General features: G+C 43.7%; 1 non-coding gene across 1 annotated transcript; it reads right to left on the minus strand.

Moving 5' to 3' along the window:
- Positions 1–1031: 1031 nt before the first annotated feature.
- Positions 1032–1170, minus strand: LOC144171254 (U4 spliceosomal RNA). The gene has a single exon (XR_013322924.1). It is a non-coding gene; the product is annotated as a U4 spliceosomal RNA (small nuclear RNA).
- Between the last annotated feature and the right edge of the window lie 1375 nt (positions 1171–2545).

Consider the following 2545-nt stretch of genomic DNA (forward strand, 5'->3'; position numbering starts at 1 on the left):
CACCAGTTCACGTGCGTTCGCGGCTGAATTGCGGAGGCCAGGCGCCGAGTTCGCGAAGCCGGTTGCCGCGGGTTATAGCGCTTGCTAACGCGGTCTACTTTCGGAGAGATGTGAAAGCTGCCGACAAAACGAACCGGGCCTGCCATTCATGGAGAACTTTCAGCGGTAAGTTCGGAAATCTATGTGAGGTGCAACAGTCCGGTCTCCGACGAAGGGAAAGGGGCCGCCAGCTCTGCTGTTTTTCCATCCTTGCGCCACTATAGTGCAATCTGCGCCAATTTTTTTATTTCAAATCGCAAACATTAAGTGCAGGTCTATTTTAGATTAAAAGAACACTGCCTACTACCAGTTAACTATGTGTTGTTGCCTTACCTCAAAAAAGCGTAATGTGTTCTTTTTGCTCAACAATATTGACGAGTATAAAGTATGGTACTATACTTAGTGTTTTTGAGAGGTTTTGCCTGTATAAACTCCTTGTTCCAGAATTTTATTATCTTTTAGCCGAATGGCTGAACCTAGAAACTCACAGGCGGATATACACACAAACAGGCAAGCATGTTGTACTAGTGTAACCGGTGCTTCTAATACGTACGTCCACGCGTCGATACAGCTGGTACGCAATTTTGCCGTTCATACTCGATGTCAATACACCTTAATTCGTGTTAACCTTTCCCAAGCAACCATAGCCCATCTGATTCCCCTGTGATTTATCATAACTCATTTTAACCCACCTTAATCTAGCTTTATTCATTTCAAACAAATTTAATTCGACTTTAATTAATATACATCACTCTTATTAATTATTCAACTTTCGTAATCATTATTTATATCCAATACACCGGGCATTTTTTATTCACTGCCCACCTTCCTTAGGTCACGTGGGTCCTTGTGCCACTTGTGCCGTCATCGGGGTCATTTAAGGTCACCTTCCAATTATGTGTTCAACACTTTCGCCTAATAAATTTTTAAGCTTACTTTGAACTTCGATGCCGGCCTTTCATTTCCTTTGATGCGGGCCTGTGAAAGGATCTTCCCCATAGGGTCTTCTAAAAATTGCCTCGACCGACGGTGTTCCATGTCTTCCAGGCGGGGTTTTAAGAAGTTTTCAATTAGCAATGATCGCTGCTCTGCAAAACGTCACTTCTTGAGACTCAGCCTCTGCGCAAAGCTAACGCACATACGGCCGCCAGGCAGGGCCTCTTCGCTGGCCCTACATGTTTGAACGGTGGTCCATGCCACAAAAACCAACTGCAGATGCCGCCGGTAAATGTGTGATAGGCTCGCTCTATACAACGAGGCATGTAGGGGCTATTCACAACATTTCTTTATTTGAGCTCATGAGAAAAGCGTGTGCCGAAATGTTATTCTCTAGAAGGCCGTGCTGCAATTTATCCGTTTTGCTGTGTGATTTCACCGCCCAGGTTTAATCATGCACCTTCACAAGCTCCAAGGCCACGATTAGGGTGCTTAAATGCTGCGAAAAACCCTGAACTTCGTGTTAATACTTTAAAAAAAAAAAGTATAAGTGGAGGATAGAGGAAAGGAAAAAACATCGGTAGCAAATATGGCGGGAAAAACTGCTTCTTTTTTTATTCTTATTTTTTACTGAAAACTGCTTCACTTTAGCGCGAGCACCATTCCTTCGCAAGACGTCGGCTTTTCAAAAATGTAAGATAAGCTACGCACACGTCGCGAAGCGGACATATATAATATATATCACAACTGCTGCCATCTGAAATCTCGGCGTGAAATTAGAATCATGCCCCATTTGTCTGCCGCAGATGACAGGGCTTCAGTGTCTGGTTGCTTCGATTTGTCTTTATGAGTGCACTGGGCGTTAAAAACGTCTCCAGTGGGCCGTTGCTAGTTGTAATAAAACTCAAAAAGAGCAAACGACGTCATTTGGGTTCACACTTCAACTCCAGCCTTTTTCTTCATGGTGTGTGCATTGCAGGCTGACAAAATGTCCGAAAAGTAATGATATCGTCATTTCAAAAGAGGCAATCGGGGGATCTTTTACAAATAAATGGTACTCGGAGCACTTAAGTCTGCTTACGTGCTTTCAAGGCATGCATCACTTATTAACAACTTTTTTTTTCTGCTACATCGTATTTGCGTCTCTATTTTAGCTTTTATTTCTATGTCATTTCGGACGAATTTCCATTAAATCTCGCCGGATCATGCGCGCTTTTATTTGCTGCTTACAGCAGCAGCGATTTCATTTCCTGACGCGACAACACCAAGAACTACAGCACCGAAAACGGTTTTCCGCAGAGGAAGGCACTTAAGGCCTTCGGCTTAATAATAAAGCGGGCTCTTTCTCACGGAAGTCTGTATATAGTCCGTATATGGATCTATTATCGTTCACGTGCAGATGCTTTATTCCTAATTTCTCCGTGCGAGTGATATCAGCCTCAAGAAAGCCAATCAATGATTGACGGGGTATGGGACTGCAGCACTGCCAGCCCAATTCATTACAGCTGGCCTTCCTATCAATCTATGATTTGGGATTTCATTGCGTAGGGTAACCGCACGGTGTATCTGG

This window comes from Haemaphysalis longicornis, unplaced genomic scaffold (genome assembly GCF_048455015.1).
Source record: "Haemaphysalis longicornis isolate Haplotype H1 unplaced genomic scaffold, Haemaphysalis longicornis Haplotype H1 scaffold_2, whole genome shotgun sequence".
Classification (NCBI taxonomy): domain Eukaryota; kingdom Metazoa; phylum Arthropoda; class Arachnida; order Ixodida; family Ixodidae; genus Haemaphysalis; species Haemaphysalis longicornis.